A 23,078-nucleotide genomic window follows, 5' to 3' on the forward strand; every position below is an offset into this window, starting at 1 on the left:
AGATGAATGCAAGTCTTGATCTCAGTGTCCTGGCCGCATTCCAGCCTGGTTCACATTTTACTCAGCGGCAAGTCCCACTTCTGTTCTCGCTAACCTCAGTGGGAACAGAAACAGGCCACTGTAAAGTGCTGTTAATCCCACGTGCCATTTGCATACAGCACTTGTAAAGCATTCTGGGATCAGTTTGGATGAAAGAGGCTATGCATGTAAGATGTTTTTCATTGGCATCCCAAATCCATTACTATATCAATGAAAGAAGGTTATGACTTTGTCAATCGTGATAATTTTTTTTGAGCTAGGCAGCTGATTGAGGATAATAATGAATTTGGTTTTCTTTCTGTGAGCTCTAGTGTCCCTTCATGGAGATTAAAAATTTCCCAGTACTGTTTTCAGCTCCACAGAGCAAGCAAAAGATAATCTCCTGCTTGGATATACTCACACTATTGCGATCCACTAATAGGATCGCCGTACAGTTTTGACTTAACGGGCACTGGAAGAAGATAATCCTGTTTATTTGGTCATCCAAAACACTGATGATCTGAGATAATCAGTGGGCTGAGAGCAGGGGAGGAGGGATGCATGAGGTTCTCTGCCTGGATTATTCATCTAGTCAGATGCTTAGCGCTGGGGAATGGACTGATCTCATTACTGCAGCCCTGACAGAGCAAGGGAGGGTACCTAAAACCTCGTCGCAGCACAAGCCAAAGAGAAGCCAAACAGATAAAATAATAGCATTTGGTAGAGTCTGGTCCAGATGTTGTACTTAACAATTTTAAACTGTTCTTTTTGTGACAGAGTTAATAATGAAAGACTGATATAAGTGTCCAGCTTGCCAGGTTGGGTTCTTTGTATGAAATGCTTTGGCTACCATGTGGCAGGGATTGTGTGGTAAATCACTATCATACAACTAATGACATTTTTGCTAGACATAAGACATTACATTCTCATAGGACGTTGGATATTTGTATGTGAATATTAGATCTCTGTGAATGTAGGAGCACATGCAGCACATCTCTTCCCAAAAATTATAATCCACAGGGTAATTCCCCTAGCGATCCAGAGAGAGGCCTTGAAACTGGGGGTTACAGAATCACTTGAGGTGTTAGTGAACTCTCAGAGGGTTTTCCTTCTCTGTGCTTACAATTGTTAAAACTTTCACACTTTATATGACTTCCCATTAATTTATTGCCTCAGATTACTATGAGAGGTCTTATCTTCTATTTTATCTCATCCAGCATTCATATTTACCAGTCAGTGCTTTCCTGTTGCAGATATTTTTGTGTTGGTAACATTAACTCTTGGAGCTGACACATGAGCCATGAATTAACTTCAAATAGTGATGTTGCCTTGTAAGCCTTATTTTATGATCTCTGAGCTGTCCCAGGCCGGATGACAGGTTTATAGGTTGGGAAGCCAGTAGCAATGGCTGAGCAGTTGCTCACAAGCCTTTATAACTAACACACTGTAGCTAAGTGCTGAGACCAACTCTTCACCATGGTGACACTTGCAAATATTGAACACATGTAAAATGATTCACAGGCCCCAGTATAATGCTTACTTTAATTAATATTTTACAAGACGCTAGCTGTATTTAACTTTCCAAACTTGAATGGATATGGGGACATGATCCAAAGGACAGAATGTTGCTATGTAAAATTTATAGACACTCAGATGTCTGTGTGCTTGTTTTTAAACTTATATGTTTGTTTATGTATTTATTTATTTCTCTCTCTCTGCTGGCAGGTTTTCAGGGCCCTGCAGCTGGCTCATGTGGATTTTTTTATGTGTGTAGTTGAATGATGAGCTCTGAAAAGTGGTGTTCCTGCTCTCCTGCCTTCCCCCCTTCTTTTGCATCCAAGTCAGTACTGCAGGGCTGTGCTCCTCCTGAAGGTGCTGTAGGTTACCTTGTTTGTGCAGAGAGCACCATGCTGTGGCACAGTGCTGCTGGGAGGTGCACAGCCCCGCGTTCAGTCTGCTGAAGGCACCACTGATGCATCCCAACCACCAGACCCTGCAGGCTGAAGAATTAACCGCATTCCCCTGAAGTAATTACACGTGTTGGACAAGGAACACCAGATTCTTTACTACAGTTGGCAAGAAAGAAAGGATATGGTATGCTAGTTGCAGACTTCTGGGGCTCTGCAGAGTTCTTCTAAAGAGGCAGCATGAGTTAACCAAGATTAACAAGCCTTCAGGCACTGGCCATAAGTGGTTTTGCAAATGCATGAGAAGTCTTGTAACATTGCAATCTGGAAATGACCGATTTTACTCACCGGGTTAACGTGGTTTTGCTAGGTGACAGCAGTTCTTAAATCAGCCCCCAGGGAGCAGTAAAGCGGTACGGGCTTGGTTTGCTTTCCCCAGTCCCTGCGGGGACAGCCTGGGTTTGCCCTCTGCTCACACCTCTGTAGGTGCAGGCTGTGCACCCACCCGGCTGCAGCTCAGCTCTGTCCCTGGGGGCTCTGGGCAGCCCATTTGCACTGTCCTCATCCCACCCTGCCCCTGATCTCCTGGCCAAGTGATGACCATTCACCAGCTGAGCGATGCCAAGCTTCCCCGCCCCATCACACTGCCTTTGTGACACCAGAATGGGCACCTCCTAGAGATGGGCTGGCTGAGGCCAGCACTGGGAAGTGATGCTGGAGATGTTGGTCCGTGAAGGCTGTGCTCACAAGAGGTCCTCTCTAATGCTCCACTGCCTGCTACTTTGGAGCCCACGTGCTACCGGAAATCTGAATAGTCAGGGTAGCAAAAGGTTCCTGAAACACTTTTATCAGAAATTTAGCCTCTAGGCTGTACTTGAGAAGTGGATGGCTGTGGTGAGTTATTCCAGATTTCCATGTGCTTTAAGTGGAATTCATTGCACCTAAGGATGAAGCTACAGACTCCCTAACAGCTTCACCTGGTAGAGAATGCATCAAGCCAGTACCTAAGTGGTGGTTGCACCATCTTTAGAAGTGGTTGTATCCAGGTGCTTTCCCTTTGGTTATGTCCTAACAAGGTGAGATCTCTCTTCACATTCATAGCCATGACCTCTTACAGCAACAACATGATGACCATCAGGAGGGATTCTTGTGAGTGCTTCACAACCTGGAAATAACCGAAAAAAACGTTCTCAGTATTTAGGTTAATATATAAATTTCACTTCTACAGCTAAGATTTCCTTTTGCAATTTTTTCAGCAGTAACTGTAGACTAACAAACATTACCAAATTTTTTAGACTCATGAGCATTATTCTGCAAGACAGGAAAGAAATGGCCCATCAGTACTCTGTTAGTCACAGGGCTCAAAGAAGCGCGCATTAGTCTGTGTGTCCCAACCTCTTCTTATAAAACCGAGAGCAATGGAGGCACTGACAGCACTTGTATTTGTCTAAATTGAATCCTGCAGAGAAGAAAATAAAATAATAAATTCCTCTTCACACTAGCATAAAATACCTTTAGAATGCTGAAATGATCTGGATTTACTCCATTGTGGTTTTCCCTGCATGTTTGGTTTCTGCATTTCTTTCCGCTTGCTATTTGTATTCCATTTTCAGTTGTGTTTTTTTCCTTTCCAAGTCTGAAATATAGCACGATGTTACAAATTTTGGCCCATGACAGCTTGAGTAGTATGTTTATTTGTTTAGATAAAACCTCTTTCCTTCCAAGTCTATTTTAAATGCCGTGGAAACGTTCTCTTAGTCCTGAGGTTTTGTTTGTCATTGTTAGTTATTAAATGCTCAAGGTCAGCCGTGACTGGGCATCCTTCGTAAGAGGCATCCTTCGCAGTCCTGGGGTGGCTTCAGGAGGTCAAGAGGGCACAAGGGAGAGGATAGGAAGATGACAAATAAGAGCTTCTCCTAAATGATTTGGAAGGTTTCTTTATTTTGAAACGTGTAATGACAGAAGTAACCACGAGGCAGGATCTGAAAGCCCAAACTGAAGACTGGCCCAGCCCAATGTCAGCAGACAGCCTCTGGTGAGTTTTGTTTCTTCCCCTGTCCTCAGAGTGGGAAATATGCCGTGATTTAAAACCATTGTGTCACTAACTGTCCCCTTATACAAAGCAGGCAGCTGAGTGACTGACCTCATCTGCTAGAACAAGTGTTTTTGTGTTGGCCAAAGTTCAAATCAATCAAAAGGTCGAGCTTGTTTAAGGCTGATTATCTGCGCAATGAGTGATAAGAGAGGGGATGGCTCAGGAAGCTCATTCCCAGCCACGGGAACAGAGCCAGCCTGGCTGCAGGAAAGACTCCAGATAGCACAAACCCTGGAGAACGGCAACGGACATAAAATTGAGGGCTGAGTCTTCTCGTGCTGAAGATGGCTGGCCGGGATTCCCAGGAAATTCAGCAGAAGAAATCTGGGCCCTGGTGAATAGGGCTGTGGGTAATTCTGACAAGTCCTGGTTAGGAGTTAAGTCCTGGTTTCTTTAATTTGGTGGGGTTTTTAGTTGATTGGTGGAATGTCTAGGTAGAGGAAAATGTGATTTTTCTTAGCTGAAAGGCCTCTCTTGTGAAGAAGAAGAAAAAGAAAAAAAAAGGTTGCATTTGTTAAGTTTGCTCATCCCATAGCAGCTCTCTGAAATGGCAGCTCTCAGGCAGCATCGCTATCAGCATGGAAAGAAGGGTCAATGAGAGATATGCAAAACTTCTGGTCAGTAAGAAAAGTCCAAGGAAAGCTGAATCTGCCTGTAAACCAGCTTTAAGAGGATGGTTATCCTCTTTGGGGGGGATGGGAGCAGAGAGAAACCTCACAGATCACTCAGCTGTGACTGGAGCAGACATTTCTCACAAACTAGCAGGGGCAGAATTTGTCCCTGCCAGTGTTTTCCGCCATGCACGGGGAGAATGTGGGCCTTGCAGAAACCTGACCTCCTGGCTGAGTGGGGACTGCCCAGAACATCCACCAAGATTAGTTCCACCCTTTGCACTGGCTGCTGCTTCTCTGGCCATCTAATGGCTTTACTTTAAACAAACTAACAGAATTAAAAAAAAAAAAAAGGAGAGGTAGTGAGGATTCTTGAAGGATGCTTCAGCCATTCGAATTATGATGGGGGACATTACTGTGGAGTTAGAAAGCCCATGGCACACAGCCATGCTTTCGTAAATTTGCAAGGGATGAATTTTTTACATTTACTTTTTCTCTTTGGTCAAAGAAAGCATTCTCCAACGGCCAACTACAGAAAAAAGTCTCTGGCCTTCTTGGCAGAAATCCCTGTTGCTTACACAGCCAGGATTTCCTCCGCTCCAGCTCTTGTGTGACCCATGTTCTCAGTGCATCCAGGGCCAAATGAGGATCTTTTTACTCTGGGTTGAATCTGACCACTTTTCTTGTGTGGAAAAGATGCGAGAAATTCTGCGGGCTGATGAAAGATGGTACAGGGGATGAAGAAAGGTGGCCTGGGGTGCTGGCCTGGTGTAAAGAGGAAGGAAGGGCTGAGGACCAGGACACGGATCTGCTCCAGCATTGCCTGTTAGATCTGATGGGAAGGGGTGGGCTGGGCCCCATACCGGCGGGGGGGGATACAGCAGCTTGGGGCTGTGCTGGTGGATGAACAGCTACTCTTTGTGTTATAGTTCATGACTTATATCTAAGTGAAATTAAACTGAATAACCAAAAGTGCTGTTCTGCAGCACCAGGACAGAGCAGGCAGTAGAAATTTGGTGACAATCTGGACCTGCCTGTGTGTGTGAGGTCTTCTTGTAGCAATACTGTGCCCAGGTTTGCCAGGGCAGTAGCCACTGGGCTACTAAAACAGCACCCTAAAACATTGGTATGGTGAAAAGCAGGGGGGAAGGCAGGCAGCATCACGTGCAGAGGGCTCGGGAGAGGATCAGGCCAAAGTTCTCTGCAGCCCAGCTCCAGCTGCTGCTGTCAAACTGCTCAGCATGGGAGGCAGGAGGGTGTCTGCATGTCCCGTCCCTCCAGCCTCAGAGATTAGATCTACTCTGCTTTTTACTTGCCTTCAACTTCCAAACGAGCATCGGCAGCAACGCTGCCACAGATATTTTTTTTTTCTGATTTATGAAAACAGATGTGCCTCTGCTTTTTTTTTTTTTTTTTTTTTTTTTTTTGAGCTCATTTGAATGTATACAATGTTCTTCCAGCTTTGCAAAATCATCAGTTACCAGATGTCTTTTAAATTGTTGTACTTTAGTCAGAGGTTAAAACTATGTCAAAACAGTCACTGGTAAGACTTTATATCACACCTAAAATACAGTATGATTTCCTCCAGCTCTTTCCAATGAAAACTTCTCTCATGGAAATTTTATGGCTCACAAAAGATTTGCCACCCACCCTTCACTATGCTTTCAGTCCTGGATTTACTGATAAATGCTTTTAATAATTACCAGTGGCTCTGTACCTCTTTCTGACAGACATCTCATCTCTCTGACAGCAGAGAAAAGGCCTATTGTAACTGGAATTAGGGCGGTACCCTGGTGAAAAGCACCTGCAGTTGTACAGTCTGGGTCCACGTTCAAATCTTCTCCTGTGCCTGAAGTTGTTCATGAGCAGAATTTTGGCCAGTTTTGAACCCAGGGTAGCCGGAGGAGGGGGGATGGTTGTAGATCTCCTGTGGTACAGGAGGGTTTGGGGTCCTGTGGGGCTGGGAGGGAGCTGTGAATGTTGAAAGCACGAGCAGGTTGGGCTGTGGCTGCCTTCCTGACTCTGCTCTCCAGGGTCTCATCCAGCCTCAGCTCCAGCTGCCAAAATCTCATACCGAGCGGCTATTTTGGGATAAAGCAACACCGCGCGTTACTTTAGAGATGTTTGGAGATAGACTTAATAAAGTCAAGTAATAAGGTTTGACAAGCTGAAGATTAGAAAGAGCCATTCTGAACATCTGCCCTGGCCTCAGTCGTAAGAGGCTAAACGGGGACACACACCGTCCCGGGGCCAGGATGCCCTCTCCAGGGATGGCATGGGCTGCATGGGTGCCTCACCTAATAGCAAAGCAGTCTGTGAACTGTGCCCTGTGAGGGCAAACCAGCACGGATAACCCGGCAATGGTCGCTTGCCTTATAAAAATAAAAAGGGAAGAAAAAAGCCAGCTCCCAAGTGCAGTGTTTCAGGAGTTGCGAGCAGCCGCACTCTCTGTGCAGCAGGCGCAGGGCAGCCGGCTGGGGGGGTGACTCCAGCAGTTGTCCTGGTGTAAATCATCCTGTCCCCAAAGCTGCAGGCTCACGTGGCTCACACTCGTCCTGACAGCAAGCCGCAGGGAGCGGGGACGGAGGGGGCCTGCCACAGTCCTGAGCTCTGCAGGATCAGTGGGGCCATGCTTCTCCCAGCTCTGCTTGTCACCAGCACTAGGGCTGCAGAGCACAGCTGCTAATTGCTTGGGGCTTTTTGCTGTTGCTGGTGGTTGTTATTGTTTTGGTTTGCTTATTTTTTTTCTTTTTTTCTTTTTTTTTTCTTTTTTTTTTTTTTTTTTTTTGTCATCGGGCCAACCCAGAATAGAATCATGAGATCGGTGTTTATAACCTCCCAAATAATCCATACACTGTTTTTAGTGCTGACACTGTGCATGAAAGGCTGTGTCACCACCGTGCTCATGTTTCCATGTGACACCGAAGCTTGCTGTTTTTTCCCATTTCATAACTAATAAGTGAAATGAGTTTGACAGCCTTGGTTTAAGCTTTAGCTTATTGGTTCCCATGTCACAGACAGCCTCAGTTAGCAAGAAATTTTTGTCAGAGGAGAATTACAGTTCAGCCTTGAAATGTGCTAGCAGCCTGTGCAAAGTTTTAAATTCTTGACCAAAGTTAGATAAAGCTGACTAAAAGTGTGACGTTTGACGTACACTGTCTATTTATCTTTTCATTCTGACCAAAAATACCTAGAGTGGAAGTAGTGTGTGCCTCATTTGCATCCAAGCAGAGAACAGTTGAGCTCCTCTAAAGAAAAGAGTAAACACTGCACTTTAAATATTTTTAAAATGTTTTCAATTCTCTGCAACTCTCCCTATATGTCTGTATTATAAATATGTATATATAACCTTTAAAGAAAAAATAATTACTTGTTTTCAAGGTGCAGGAAAAGCTTATTTCGTTGGTAATAAGAAAAAACTGTCAGCTCTCCCACAGCAATCATTCCTAGCTCCAAGTTCCAGCCTGCATACAGATGGAGCTTTGATTTTATCACAACTTTGCAATGAGTTTGTGCTCTGTATCCTGCTGTTAATCCTGCGGTGGAAATCAGCTCCTCGTAACACCTGGTGCCAAGACACAGCCGTGAGCCCGACCCGAGCACAGCCGGCTGCAGTTAGAGCAAAAGCAGCCTCGTGGTCTGGAAGTGGGCAAGTCATCGCCGGGCACTTTCACACCGAGAGATCCTGCCTCTTGGTGTGAAATCACTGCCTGGCCCCGCAGCCCTGGGCTGCCCTCCTGGGTCCCTTTCAGCCCAGCTATTTATTTGAGCTCCGTTTGTCTGTGCTCGTTGGGGACCGCTCCTCCCCTCTGGGCACGCAGCAAGAAGAGCTGTTTTTAGACAGTGTTTTTAGTTATAGTTTCCAGCGGGATGAGCTATCTCGCAGCACAGCTCGGATGAGGGAGGAACAGCATGTGAAATACAGCAGCTTCTGGGGTCAGCTGAGGAGCAAGTGCCTGCAGAGCTGGGAGCCCCGGGCTGCTCCATGAGCCCTCGGCGTGTCGGCTCTGGGTGCTGGGCTTCGTCAGGGCGATGCTGTTTACTGAGCCTCCCCACCGGGCTCTGGCTAGGCAGGGAGCGTGAATGCTGTAGGAACTGAAGTCGAATGTAAATTCCAAATGTTTTTGTCCTCTTTGCTGACTTTCTGCCGCCAGGTCTTGTTCTGTCTTTGCGCCGCGGTTTCCAGAAGCTGAATGGAAGGCTTAGGGGGTTTTGGAGGGGCTTTTTGGGGAAATGTTTATTGCACGTATGCTTTAGATCTGAAGGGACCCTGAGCCTGACCTCTGGTATATAACATGAGTATTGAATTTCATGCACTTAACTCCCACAGTTTGTCCAAGACTGACCACAGTGCTTTCCAAAGGGAAAAAAAATGTTCTTAAAAAAAGAAAATAGACTTTTTTTTTTTTTTTTCAGTCTGTTCAACATTGTAGAAATGCTTGTTATTCCTAAAAACATGCCAATAGCTAGGAGTCAGAGGGATTTTCAAGAAAGCTCCCGGACAGAGCTCCCGATCTGAGGCTCTCCCTGCCTTCCCCGCCATCCCATTGCCCTCCCCACACTGCACCACTCTGCTCTCCTGGTCCTCTGCTGGGGAAAGGTCATGCATTCCCACCCACCCCCAAAAAATTCAAATTGGAGCTCTTTGTCAGCCTGAAATGAAACTTATTCTCCAATCTATGATTTTTAAAGGCCAAAAATGAAGATTATTGTCCCAGGCACCTTTTTGCCATATCTGTAGCAGACTATGAGGGAAAGCTAATGGGAGCCTTGAAGAGATAAATGAAAACAATGTTTACAAGGTTGGACCTATGCCCCTTTATAGTACAATTTTGTTTTTTACAGCCATGGTTTGACGGACATTAAACAAGCTAAGGGGGCAGAGGGAGGAAGAGGTACCCTTTTGGGGTACCTCTGGAAGTGGAGATCATTTGACTCAGCTCAACAGCAATGAGATTAATCTGCCCATGCCCTACATTTGGATGGGAAACTGCCAGCTCAAGAGGTGTATTTATTATTCCATACGGATGTCTACAATGAAGTGTGAGCCATCACTGCTGCTTCTCTTCAGCACAAACCCAGTGGGGCTGGGCATCCCACCACTACAGAGAAAAAAGCTGTCCCTACCACAAAGAGGTTTCAGACTCATAAAGTAATTACTTATCTTCGGCCATTAATTTCCCTTTTTGTTTTTGCAGTACCCACATAATTTCCATTCTCTCCCAGACTCCCAAAATATAATGCCAAATAAATGATTTCATATAACCTCCTGAGATACGGAGGACTGTGATAGAGATAGTGCCACTGGGCACTGACATGCCTGAGGTAATGGAAGATTGGGGAATTCATGTGGGGCATGCAGAGATCTGGAAAGCTGCACCATGGCCTTTCCAAAATGACACAGCCGAAGATATTCTAGAGATTATCCTCCAAAATCTCAGTGGTCAAGGGCTTAATGACTCTCGAGCAGAGGTCAAATGTCTGCTTATTATCAATCACCTATTGCCAGTTTAACTGCAGTAATGAAAGCTTCTTGATAAAAGCCGCCTTATCGTCCGGAACTGAGATACCCAGCCTAATGTGCCCCTGCAAGGCTTGAGGAAATGCCCCTTTCAGCCAACAAAAGAGATGATGTGTCGCTTTCATGCTGCTGAATTAGGCTGAGTCAAATGGTCAGTCAAGAAAGAAACGATTTCTTTCACCTCTCGGTGTTAAATGACTTCTTTATCCTTTTGCCAGGAAGGATCCTGGCTGCCGTGCAAGGGTTTTGGGCCCCAGCACATACACCTTGCTGGCCACTTGCAGTCGCCTGGCCTGCAGCAGCACAGGGCAGGCCCAGGGCACCCTCAGGGGGGCACGCAGGGGAGGCCGTACATCTGCCACAGTCACTTGGCTCCCTGGAGAAAATGGGTTGGAAATGGTATTTAAAGTTGTTGATTGAGATTTTTACGGATTTATTACCTGTTTTTTTGTTCCCTGTTTGGCTGCCTGCTCCCCTTCCATCTGCCAGCTCTGTAATCCACCTCCTCCTATCTCAGCACAGTTTGCTCCACCTCTTGCTCATTTTCATTTTATTGCCTAGCTAATCTCATCCTCCTGCTTTTCCTGACGCTGCTCCCCCCTCCCCATCTGTGGAGATTAAATCACTGCTCCTTTTGTTTGGTGCCGCTCAAAATTCCCTCATTTCACTCAGGCTTTGGGATGCTTCCAGGCACTTTTGCTGCTGTTGCACACATCCGTTTTCCTGGCACAAAGGGGCCCGTCAGCATCTGATGGAAGCTTTAGTGAGTCCTCGTTTCAACCAGTTCTCAGAGATGTCCTGAATCTGAAATGGAGCTGAGCTCAGCCTGGGATGTACACAGTATTACAGAGGCAGCTCTAGGCGTCTGGTCGCTGCAGGAACATCAGCAGGGTACTCAGGGCAACTCTGTAGGGAGAGCCTGGCACCTGAGTACTGAGAAAAAAAAAAATCTAGATCCAAGGCATGGGCTAGAAAAATCTCTAAGCTGCCAAAATGCAAAGCTTGCAACTGGGTGTCAGTAATTCCCTGTCTCCCCATCCTGGGAAATTGCCAGGAAATTCCCAATTTTCAGCCTGGCCACCCCAATGTGTTATCATCCTCTCTGTAGCAGCAGCAGTGTCTGCACCCAGCCCTTTCCCTCATCATCCATCTGGAAAAACAAAAGAAAATAAACCAAAAAAAAGAAACTAAATCCCAACTCATGGTCAGCCTAAAGTAGCATTCCCCCAGAATATGCACTGTAGGAAGCCAAATATGTATATGATACATGAGCATATGTTTTCCCCAGAATTTTCAGATGTAGAGAAAACCAAGGTTATGGATGGCATCAAACTGATAGAAACCAAAATGCAACCAAATTATCATTACTCAAAATCTGATAGAAGTAGGACAGAAATGAACTTGGCAAAGGGAGTCACAAAAATTTGAAAGAAAAACTCCCTGTTCTTCCAGGAAAAATGGATTAAAGCTCTAATGAGGCTGAGGTAGTTTTGGAGTGCTTTCTCCTATTGCTAATGATGCTAATGATGTGTGAGTGTAGTCAGCCCATCATCCTTGTATACAGCATCTAGCGCCATGCCAGTACTCGTGGCCTCAAAACTCCCTCATTATAGTTCACCTTCTGAGAGTTGCTGAGGGTTTTGGCTTGACCACTCTCTGGTCAAGAGTGTGAAATGCATCCAGGTTTGGAGTCATCCCTGCAGGAACATCCTGCCCAAACCTCCTGTTGGTTGTGTCCCTCCACCTGTGTGACTTTACAAGTCCACTGATTTCAGCGATCACATATCAGATCTGGAACCAGCAAAACTGAGACAATTGCAAAATTGCTTACAGGTGGGGGATCACATCCTTTCACTGGCCTCAGCAGAAAGCCTCTCCTCACAGCTGCCAGCCTGCTGCTCTCCCAGCTGCGAGCACCCAAGTGTGTTTGCTGCCATGAGCTGGGCCAGAGCAAGACCTAAAGTCTAGCTTCAGATAAACTCCCTTTGAGTGCATGGGAGATATTCCCCTGAGTGAGGATCACAGCTGTTTGAGTTCAGGTATTTATTTTTAATCTGTTTTGTTGTTTTTTTTTGTTTTTTTTTTCCTCTTGCCTTAATTCTCAACTTGCAATGCCAACTGTGAAGCATTTGCTACATCCCCCTTCACTGCTTTTGTCTGCCAACGTGTTTTAAATAAGTTTAAAGAGTACAAGAGCTAAAAAAATAAAAAAAAAAAAAAAAAGCAGCTTAAGATAAAAGCCAGCAGCATGCTTTTAAAAATAGACTGGCCAGCCCTGTGAGAGGTGCCGAGTAAATGGGTGCTCAGGAGGGGAATGGAGCAGGCTGAAGAGACTCTGTTTAAACAGAAGGTAAATAAGTGGCAGGGGGAGCTGCAGTTCATTTTGTTCCCTTACGTGTTGCTGAGATAATGCAACATATCTTCAGGCAGGCCTGTTCTAAAAATGGATGCAGCTCTTGGGTTTCACTGGGTGACACTCAGGCTGAGGTTCTCGTACAGATCCTCTGAAGCATCTGCGGGGTGAGTGCATGCCAGTGAAATAAATGTACACGGAGGCATTTGGTGTTTCAGACCTGCAGCAGCACTCAGGGCTCAGCACTGCTACTTTGTGAAGACTTTTGCAGTGAAGGATGGATGTCTTTGTATTACACCGAGGCGCCTGATGCAAAAGGGGCTGCATGGAGATCCCTGGGGTCAGGCAGCATCTTGTTAAAATTTTTTCCTGCTGTGGGTGACCTATGAGAACAGCAATCTTCTGACAGTGACAATGGCATTTGGTTAGTAATTTAGGTTTTAATTGTCCTGTCCAGTGAGTAATTTCACAGAAGCAGGGTTTGGGACTGAAGTTGGTTTAATATAACAAAACAATTGTCTTGAAAGCCTCCTTGGCATTTTAATGGTGTTCTTCAGATTAAATATACATGAGGAGCTGAGAGGATGTGTAAACCGAGCAGGAAATACAAGGGACCAAGAGAAAGACTCAAAACCTTGCCCAAACTCCAAGCTGCTATGCAAACCTGTGAGCCCCTGACTCCCTATGGATAGGGCAGACAAGCCACAGCCCAGGGAGCACCACTCAGCATGCCTCTTTGCTGCTCCAGGATGTCTGTCTTGTTATCTCTCTGCTTACCCTCTGCTCTGCTGCCTAGTTTAGCTCGGCTCAGCTGTGATGAGGAGTGCTTGCTGCCCTTCGGTGGCTGTGGCAGTGATCACCCAGCTCTGGATCTTCTCTGCTCCCTAGGAGACTGCATCTGAATTGAGCACATGTTGCTCACTGGCACAGAGAATTCTCCATTTCTTGCCTAAATAAGTCTTCTCAGACTGTCCCTGTCCTATAAACAGCAAATTCAGGAGAGAAAGGACAGCAGTGCTCCTTGGCCGAACCATGGTAAGCTGTTGTGTCCTCATTCCTGCAGTCTATTATTCCAATCTGTTCTGAGGAGGCAGAGCCTTCCTCCTGGGAATAGAGTGTTCCCCTCTAGCATTGGTGCCTGTTGGGCAAATTATTGCCTACAAGGTTAATTATCTGTAGAAAATGAGCTAGAATATTTGGGTGTAATGAATCATACTCAATCATTACTTTTGAGGAGTGACAAGCTAAATTTGTGCGTGTTTTGAGCTTGTTTTAGTGCAATGCACTTTGCTGTTTTTCTGCTTTCATTTCTAGATTTTGGGAAGTAAACCAACATGTCCCGAGCCTGTAAGCTCTTGCAATGTTTGATTATGCAAAGTTTAATCTCTCCCCCAAGTTCCTGAGCTTACTGTTCCTCAGAAGGAACAGCAGGTCCTTTGGAATCAGTACACTTGTCCCCACCTTCACCAGATGTAATAATAAAACATTATTATGAAAACAGAAAAATTCTCCTGAGCTACAAAAAAAAAAAAAAAAAAAAGAAAGAAATTATTGTGTTGTCCTAGTGCTATGAGCGTTGTTACCTGGCAGTTCTGACTGAGCTGTAGCACTCTCATCTAGGAAAGTACTGAAGTAGAATAAATGAGAGATCCACCTCCCATACCAAAGGAGCCTACTGGTAGCAAGACTCATCAGATCCTTCAAGTTCCTACTGTCCCCAGAAGCATCTCTGGAAGTTTTGTGTGGAATTAGACCTATCAAACTATTAAGCTTAAGGCATAGATAGGCTTCATAACCCTTGTAAAGTAAGCACAGGCCAGCTGCTCCTACCTGGAAGATGGTTTCTGGAACAGGGCTCAAGATGAGATGAAGGACACTGTGTAAAGGAGGATCTTGATGAAAAGAACTTGTTCTTAGTCTGCTTCAAGAGTCATTGTGCATCTGGGGGGGGCGGGGGAGCTGAAGCCTGACACCAGCTGTTTCTTGTGTATGATTATTATTTTATTATTATTATTATTTATTTATTTATTTTGGTGTGGCACCAAGGTTCAGCTGGTTCAAGATTTGGGGAGCTGCCAACAGTAGGACGATTTGAGTTCACAGCATTTCTTTTAAATAGATCAGTGGTTACAGGGAGTGAGTGGGACTGCATCAAGCTGGCAGACTGCTGGTCTTTGCCAACTTGTGGCCTCTGGAGTTGCTTGACTGAAGAGATCTGACAAACCTTTATGTCTCTTGAAGGCACACATTGGTGTCAGCCCAGACTGTGAATATTGCTTCTGTCCCCACTGCCAGAAGACATCTGTCTCATTCATGGAACAAAGAGCACTTAGAGTTATCAGAGACAAACATATATATGTCAGACAGACATATAATGTTGCTGCTAATTATAAGTAAGAAACTAATACAGGTTGGGACTAAATTAGTCCATTTTGCCCCCATGTTTTCACAGTTGCCCTGACTGTAGCTCAGAGGGTTATGTTCTGAGCTGTAACCTACTCATACTGGTCTTGTCTCGGCTGATGTGGTTGCTCTTAGCATGATCGCGTGCTGACTCCCTCTTACCAAGTGCTATAAAATACATCGTTCTAACACAAAGTGGAAACTTCTCCTTAGGGTGTGCAGCTCTTACAGGAGGCAGGTGGTGGGGGTGACTGCTTATAGACCTGGGGGTGACTGCTTATAGACCTGGCCCCACACTTTCAGATGTGAATTCATATAGAACATCTTCTGTGAGAGCAGCTATTCTTGCTCCTGCCAAACTGCTGTGAAGACCCACACAATGATGTTAATTGTAAACCACAAGCAGGCTCTTATCTTCGAATTGTTTTTCTCTAACAGTTTTGAGAAGAGCTCGGCATGTTCTCAGTAGGAGCTGATAGATGCTGAGCACTTCTGAAATCCTGCCAATTTAATTTTGGTTCCTAAATGGGAACTGAGTGCTTTTGAGCATATGATCCTAAGGGTGCATTTTATAACACTGCAGCTCTGTCCGTATCATTTCTTTCCTCTACTGCTGTCCCCAGAGTGCTCCCAGCAGTGGCAATAACACTAGCAGCACCAGGCTAGTCTAGGCTTGAGTGATGTCTCAGTTATTATGTCGTCCCAGGCAACACCGAATGGAATTAAATGGCAGCAGTTAAAAAGTGGGTGCCTGCCAGCATCCTGTCTGCAGCAGGGTCCCTCCCCATCACTGCTATCAGCAGTACGGATACAACTTAAATGGCTGTAATGGATTTTATGTATGTATGTATATATAAAAACAGAGCTCTAATGCAAGCTCTGCCTTCTTTTTTGGAGTATTTTTTCTTGAGTTTCAGGCCATATACACTGTATTTGATGATGCTCAATGCCTCAATTTCAGGATTCAGACTTCCTTTCTTGGAGCAGAAATGATGGATATTTTTTAGAGCTTATGGGGAAGAGGAGAGGGGAAGATAGGCCTTTATGTGAAGCTTTTCCAGCAGAGTTAGTGTGTGGAAGGCATTTGTTTTGGTCCTGTGAGGCTGACATCTTCTCCCAGCAGACTTGGCAGCAAGAGGAAGAGCCACATGTCAGAAAATCTGGGGGCCCATGCACTGTGGACGAAAGTATGGCAAAGAGTTTAAACATCAGCAACTGGAGTGCTGTTGGAGGGCTGGCTAAAAGCGATTAGCCTAGCGCTCTGGAATGTGGAGCTTCAATAGCCGCTCCAGAAAGATCTGCAGCCCCATTGACTTTCGCAGCGTCAGTAAAGAGCCCTTGCACGCTGGCTTTTGCCAGTCTGAATGGATGAATGTGCAGGGCAGTGTGTGCAGGAATCGCAGAGCTCGCTGCTCTGGCTGCTCGCAGGGCATTACGCACCATGCCCCACGTGCTTGGGGGTTTTCCTTTGCTCCAGAAACATCTGACACCCCAATGACTCAGGTGGCTAACAGGGTGCTCGTGCATTGCCAGGAACCCCCCTGAAAGTTGTTATCAGTGTTAGGCCATAACCTTGTTGTTTGTTTGCACCGGACCAAAGCAACAGGAGCATTATTTGGCTGTGAGCTGACTATTGTTAGTTGGTGGCAGCGTGGGGCTGGGCGTTTGTGTTACTGCTGCCTAGGTTTTGGTCTTGTTGGGAATGCACCCAGCAGGACTGAGCATGTCTCTGTGGTCAGAATTCACTTGATTCGTTTCCTTTTCTATTATTTTTTTTTTTTTCCTTCTGATTTCTAGGTAGATAAAATGTGGAATAAATTAAAAATAAAACTGGGTAGGAGCTGTGCCTGATGTGAGCACATGCATTTTTAGTTGAGGTGGGAAAAGAATGGACTCATTCAAGCCCTCGTTTAGGCCAGGGAATTCCCTAGCTTTTGTCTAAATATGGCATGCAAGAGCAGAGCACAGGCAACGCAATACTTCACGGAGTATTGTTTAAAAGGGTGTTTGGCACCATTCAGCAAGTAGGATTCTTGTAAAAACATGGCACAAGGAGTTGTTTGACAGATTTTGACATAGCAAAGTCTTTACAAGAGGTGGAAAAAAAAATAAAAGAATGAAAAGAGAGAAACTACAGAGTACATAAAGCCAAAAGCATGCTCTCTGCCCAGGCAGAAGGTAGAATAAAACGAACTTAGCACCGACTCCTGTCCTGCACGGTACGTGGGTCTGATTGCATTAGTGACCAATGGCACCGAGTTTAAAATGTTGCCTGTGGTCAGTCATTCATAGAGAAATGATGGTGATAATGAAGTGAAAGCTGGGGAAGATGGTGCTATTGCTTGAGTCCCCTGACCGGGGCCTACCACAGGCTTTCCTGCCTGGATTGGCCTGTCCTCTGCTGTCCTGGTGTCGCTGTGAGTTTTTCACCCTGCAGGTAGTGGCACGTCACTGCCAGATCTCTGGGTGCAGTGCTCACTATCATGCAGTCCCTTGGCTTTGGTAGTTTTTTTCCCTTTAGCAAAGCTCACGCTGAGTTGCTGTGACTGTGAATACCTCTCACAGCAGTGAGCAATGATTCGTGCCTGGAAGAAAGCCCGTCTCCCACTGCCTCAGACACGTCTGTAGACACTGGGAGTCCTTCAGAGCACAAAGGCCTGTACACATCTCAGCAATGGAGAATTTTGTCTCTAAAATCTCCAGTCTGCTCTTGAAGCATGGCCATTATGTCCATGTGTTTTGAGGGAAAATTTCTCTGGGATTCAGACCACTTCTGGAGGCCTCAGGAGCCCAGATCTCATCTGGTGGCTGGTGCCAGCTACCCATCAGCTCATGTGGCTCGTATGGAGAAGGTCTTGGCTCAGCCTTCGCTGTACAAAGTGAAGCCCTTCTCTGAACCCATCGCAAACACAGCTTCTACACTCGATCACAGCTGGGGTTACCTCCTGTCAGAGACAAAACACACTTGCCCGGGTTGGATGGCTGGATGGTGTCTTGCAGCGTAAGCTAGGAGAGCAGAGGACACAAGTACATCGTAATCAGCATATAACCTCAGGCAGCTTTGTAGTTCCTGAAATGCAAGGGCTAAATTCTGTTCTGCTGCACTGGCAATGTCTAAGGTGAGTCCTTTAGCTTCTCTGAATTTATAGTAGTGTAACTGAACACTGTTCCCTGAGAGCTGAACAGCTGTCTGGCATGCAGCTGGAACTGGCAGGTCTAAAATGGTGCTGCCAAATGGAAACACATCATATATTTTAATGTGTTGCCCATCAGATACACTCAGAAGCAAAGCAACAAAGCCCAAGAATTTCTGGGTCACCATAGCAAAACTCAGGAGGGAGTGAGGGCACAGGAGCTCTCCCACACCCTTTCTGAGCATTTTGGTTGATGCCATTAATTGAAGAGGAGCTGCTGCAAATACTTCTGAAAGCAAATATTTGATGTCCCCATCCAGTAGAAAATGAGTGGGAGAACCAACCGTCTGCCTGCTCACCTGGTCATCTCGACAAAGCCAAGCCAGGGCTGAGAATAAATAGCAACGACTCCTGAGCTTTTGTAGGCAGCTTGTCTGAAACAAGAGCCGTGCGGAGAGCAAACACCACCTGCGCAGGAGGAGCTGCATGCAGACCGAACAAAGGCAGCAGGGGCTGGTGGGCAGCGAATGTTTGTGCAGCCGTTGGTCTCCAGGGAGGGGCAGCTGGCAGAAGCAAGAGGAAGATGTTATCTCCATTAGCCCATGCTAATGCCATGCTAACGCGAGGAGCAGAACAGCCAGTGCCCTGCTTCCTGGGGAGTCAGTGAGGGGCGCAGCCGCCTGGTGTCCTGCAGCAGGGACCGTGCCTCGAAGCATCAGGGCAGCCTCCTGAGAGGGTTTGTTCCTTGTACAGATGGCTTCCAGCAGGTCTGCCTCACTTCCAGCAGCCTACATTCAGCCCAGTTCCCCATAGAACAAGCAGCCAGGTGAGATGCTCCTTGCCAAGAGCAGGCTGAGGTATGTGGATTGAGGTTATACTCAGTAAACCCAAGACAGAGGAAAAGCTGCAGGGCTTTAAGGGCAGCTTCTGGGCTGTCCATACCACAGCATTTCACCCAGCCCAGGAAAAAGTACTGATGGGTTAGGCCACAGGTCCCATGAATGGCCCCAGGAGGCTGTTGGCAGTCCATAATGTGAGCATCTTTGTTTCACACCTCTACCCACTACAGTGTGAATGCTGCTAAGGAAACCAGCACCGCATTTTCCAAGCTGTGAAGGGAAATAGTATGTTCTTCACATGCTCTGGTTGGGCATACACACTTCCCAAATACCCATTGGCTAAGTGATCTGCTTTTGGATGCTGGATTTTATTTTTTTCTTTGAGCCTTCTCAAACTTAGGATTCATCAAATGGAAATGATCTCATCGCATTACAGATGAATTACAGATTTGCTTTCCTGGGAAACTAAACTTCTGGTATAATCATGGGAAAGTCTCACCTTCCCTTTTTTATTTTCCCTTAACCAAGTCTCTATTGAAATTAGCTTGGCAGGCTAGCAGCTCAGAAGCTAAGAGACAAAAGACAACCCTTTGTTACTATTAGGTTTTTTAACCTCATGATTTGCTTACCAGTCTTGTGATTTTGGGGACATGGAATGTGATTTTTGAATATCTAATGATATAGAACCAAATATATACAGAAGGTAGGCCCTCTCATAATGCAGAGCTGACATTTTACCAACACAGTAGTCTGTTTGTCCCACTGCCAAAATAAAAAATAAAGATGTAAAGCCCAATAATTAATTACTGCTCTATCTCTTGTTGTTTTCTTTGAGCCGTAACGCTTTCTGTACATGCTTACTCTTTTTCTGCCTCTTACAAATTCTTTGCACAACTGGAAACCCGGCTCAGCAAATCCAATACAATACCACTATAGTAGAGCAAGGAACAACTTGGCTCCTCTTCAAAGGGAGCTTTTATCAAGTGTTTGGTGTGATGTGACAAAGCGGGGAAGTGTGCCATGGATGTGATGCTTCCAAATCTCCCCCTTCTACCTTGATTAAACTTGAAAGCGATTACCCTCGCCGGGGTGATAAACCCTCCCAATGTGCATCTTGTTTACAGCTGCACTGAGCTTTTAATGCCTTTTCCTGTTCCCAACAAAGACAACGCGCTTCCGCTCTATGCCCTGAATAAAATCCCATTTAAAATATCAGGTTTCCAGGTTTTTTGCTGCTAGAGACACTGAAATGAGAAAGATGTGCTTGGGGCTGGCAGTGCGGCCTATATGGGCCTGCACTGCTGGTGGGTTGAGCTGCACCCAGGCCTACACAGACCTGCAATGAGGCGGGTGGACCAGGGGCCGAGAAGGTTGGCTTTTCTGGTGCTGACGACAGGAATAAGCTGTCTGGTGTGAGCAGGCTCCAGGCACTGCTGTAAATTCCATACAAAAATTTCAAGGCAGTTGCCATTCTTTTTGCCTTGTTTTATTTTGTGTCTTTCCCTCTCACTCTAGCCTCCATTTTATTCCTTATTTTGATAAATGTGGGTGATTGGACAAATCTTATTTTTACTAAAAAAAATTAAAAAAACTTATTTCAGCAAAAATATCCTTGGCAAAACGTTTTTAATTTACCAGTTTCCCAGTTACCTATATCAGTCACTTTATGAGTTGCATTTAACTACTTTTGCTTGAAAATATGCTCTCTTTTTTCTACTTTTCTTTTATTATTTTTTTCCTCACAAGAACCAGGCCGGTTTCCACAGAAACTCGGAGAAACTTTAACAGGGAAAAAGCACATCAGCACCCTGTGAAATTTCCATGTTTGGCTTTGAATCTGTCAGATTATGTGGAGAAAAAAATGTTGCGAATTTTCCAGTTCAGTGACTTTGTAGTTTGGTGTTCTTGCTCTGCAGTGCTGGTAGACAGCACTGTGGGACAAGGGGTTTTCTCCCTGTTTTTCCTTCCTCTGCCCTGTGTTTCATCCAGCTGGCCCCATCCCATCGCTCCATGCCCAGGCAGCCAACTGGCCTCCCCCCCTTGCTCTGGGTAATCTTTTCCCTCTTTTTGTTCACTGTACTGACATGAAACGCTCTATTTCAGTTGCAGAAATCCAGACTATGATATCAGTGGAGCTGAATCCTTCTTTGCCAAGGTCTCTGCTGTTACTGCTGCTGCCATTCGTGGTGGGAATCCCGAGCCAACCCATGGGGCACCTTTAGGTGTGGGTGCAGCAGCCACCTGCTTGCTGCCACCACCGTAAGCCCCGTGCTGGAACATCAGCCCACACTGGTGCCTTGGCTCTGTTGTTTCAGGCCACAATGGATAATTTTTAATCCCTCTATTCAGAGCATTTCATGGAACAGGAGGAGAAACATATGGCATATGCTCACCTCAGCTCCCAGGAGGTGTGGGGCAGCGTGTCCTAGCAGCTGCCGGGGTAATCCTTGGCCTTCTGTCCATGGCCACGGCTGAAAGGGGTGCTCAGAGCACCTGGGCACTACCTGCAAGCAGGTGCTGGGAGGGCAAGGACCCTTCTGAGGCCCAGCAGGGTCACGGGCAATGACAGTGCAGCATGGAGGGACCAGAGGAGAGACTCCCTCCTCTGCTGGCCTTCCCTGGGTCTCCTCCAGGCAAACCAGCTCTGCAGCAGCTTCAGGGGCACCCAAAAGGCACCATTTATCCCACAGCAGTCATACCGGGGCAGAGACGTCAGGGCACGGGTGTCTTAGGGGTTTGGAAGCTGCTTGGATGAAAGAAGGTCTCCGGTGAGATGCAGGCTGGATGCAGCTGTGGTGAATGTGCCGCACCGTTCTGGCTCTGTGGGGCTGAACTCGAAGCACGCCAGGAGCTGGACTAGGTGGGGGACAGGCTGCAGCTCACAGCTGCTGGCTACCTGCCTCCAAGGATGCTGAAACTCGGCATCTTCCCCTCTCATCACCCCTCCAGCACATTGTTCTGGAGGCGCTGTCATCGCTCACTGGCCTGGCCCCTATCCTCACCCTGCTGCAGCGCACAGGAATGGTGCTGATGGTGGTGGTGCAAGCAGCATCTCCTCTTCTCCCTTCATTTTCTCCCTCCTGTGTCTGCCCCAACCAGCATCTCCTCCCTTCGTTTGCTCCCTCCTGCGCCCACCCTGTCTGCCCTGGTCCTGCTCCCTCACTGCATCGCCTGCTCTGGGCACCATCTGGTGAGGTTTGGGCTGCCTCATCTCACCAACTGTCGTTTGTCCTGGCCGTGGCGTAAACGCGCTCACATTTTCCATCAAAGGACCCCTGAACCATTCACTTTGCAGACCAGCCGGCCTGTCGGAGAGGAGCCAAGCAGTTGGCACTCAATAAGTGACGAGCATTAATAAGAGCATTACAGTGAGGTTAGTGCCTCATTAAAGTGATGCTAACGAACCGGCTGTCTTCCAGAAGTATGAAATTTTAACTAAGACTTCTAATTTTATGTATAATTAAATCTTCCTAGGGAGGCAATAGTCACTTCTGCAGGCTGCTGCTTTAGAAGCAGAGCCAAATTCAGAGGAGTTGCTCTGGAAGTGTACCGGGGCTGGGGAGCAGCCTCCAGCCCCACGCTACAGTCTCACAGTATGGGGTCCAAAAGGCCTGGGGGGGCTCAGAGCAGGTGATATGCCCATGTCCCCAGCTGCCCCTCCCCCAGGGCTGCTGATGCTGTGTCTGCCTGGATCTGAACCCCATCTGAGCTGGGGTACAGGACCCATACATGCTGGGGTCTAGCTTTGCACCCTGGCTCCCAGCACTTCCAGCCTGCAGCCGGCACGCCTGGATCATAGCAGCCAAAAGGAGCTGCTGATTCTGCTGATTCAGGCCCAGGCTGGAATTAGACCAGCCCCAGGCTCACGGGGTGCAGTGGTGCCAGGCATGGTGGCTCTTTTCAAGCAGGGTGCAGCTGGGCCAAAGCCTGCCGTTAGCTTGTAGAAATGCTGAAATAAAAGTATATGCAGCTCGTGCCTCGCTGCTTGTGCTCTGTGCCAGGCACACTGGGGAGGAAGGATTCGCATGACTTGTGCACGGGAACCCAAATGCCCCGTGGTGCAAGGCGCTGCCTGCTCTGCCGGGCAGCTCGTGCTGGGTTTGGGCTGGGAATTGATGCGTCTTGGCCGAGCATCTCGAGCAGGAGGCAGCAGGGACTTGTACCCGAGGGGTTTTGCTCTGGGCCCACCTGCAGCCT

General features: G+C 46.7%; 1 long non-coding RNA gene across 1 annotated transcript in view; it reads left to right on the forward strand.

Moving 5' to 3' along the window:
• The window catches only part of LOC311445447, a 68,646-nt gene extending 65,060 nt beyond the window's left edge, over nt 1-3,586 (forward strand). Inside the window, exon 13 of the long non-coding RNA XR_014698412.1 lies at nt 1,744-3,586. This is a non-coding gene — a long non-coding RNA (uncharacterized lncRNA). The remainder of the gene's footprint in view (nt 1-1,743) is intronic.
• The last annotated feature ends 19,492 nt before the right edge of the window (nt 3,587-23,078 follow it).

Source organism: Aythya ferina (assembly GCF_964211825.1).
Source record: "Aythya ferina genome assembly, chromosome: 16".
In the NCBI taxonomy this organism is placed as follows: Eukaryota; Metazoa; Chordata; class Aves; order Anseriformes; family Anatidae; genus Aythya; species Aythya ferina.